Genomic DNA, 664 nt, shown 5'->3' with positions numbered 1-664 from the left:
TATTTTCAGGGCACAGAGTGACGGCTAAAGACTCCTCTTGAGATTCCTTGGACCTCAAGCTACAAATCTGTGTTAGAGGAAGCTACAGAATAATAAAACTCACTACTAGCCACAACTTGCAAAAAGAATAAATTGATCGATTGACAGATTATTAGATGGAAGCATGGGAAAGGGAAGATAGATAAGAAGGAAAGGCAAGTACAGAGATTCCTGCACAAGCAGTGTTTGTGCCCCTGTCAAAACTGGTGCCAGGAAGCCACGAACTCCCTGCATCGTCCGACCATCAGAGTTACTGTCATAGCTCTCTAGTGTCCATTAAATGCTGACACGCCTGGCATTGTCCTAAGTGTGTTAGCTGTATCAGCACTTTCAATCCGCACAACTCTGGAAGGTAGGTACTTGCTACACATGCAGCCAGTGAGAAAGAACACTGTGGCACAGAGAGAATAAAGCCACCAATCTAGGCCATAGGATGCCAGTACCTTTATGATGATTAACAACGAACCAGTCCTCCCACAGGGTTTGTCACTGTTCCAGAGCCTTCAGCACACATCCTGTTGGAAGTTTCAATCCAGATGTGCCCCACTTCGATTTAGGAGGGCTGGGGGGGGGGGGGGGTGCCTTTTAAAAAGGGGGGGCCGGGCCAAAGGGGGGGGCCCCCCCC

Source organism: Galeopterus variegatus, unplaced genomic scaffold (genome assembly GCF_000696425.1).
Source record: "Galeopterus variegatus unplaced genomic scaffold, G_variegatus-3.0.2 Scaffold3379, whole genome shotgun sequence".
NCBI lineage: Eukaryota > Metazoa > Chordata > Mammalia > Dermoptera > Cynocephalidae > Galeopterus > Galeopterus variegatus.
The sequence above is the reverse complement of the archived record's forward strand: the minus strand, read 5'-3'. Positions refer to the sequence as shown.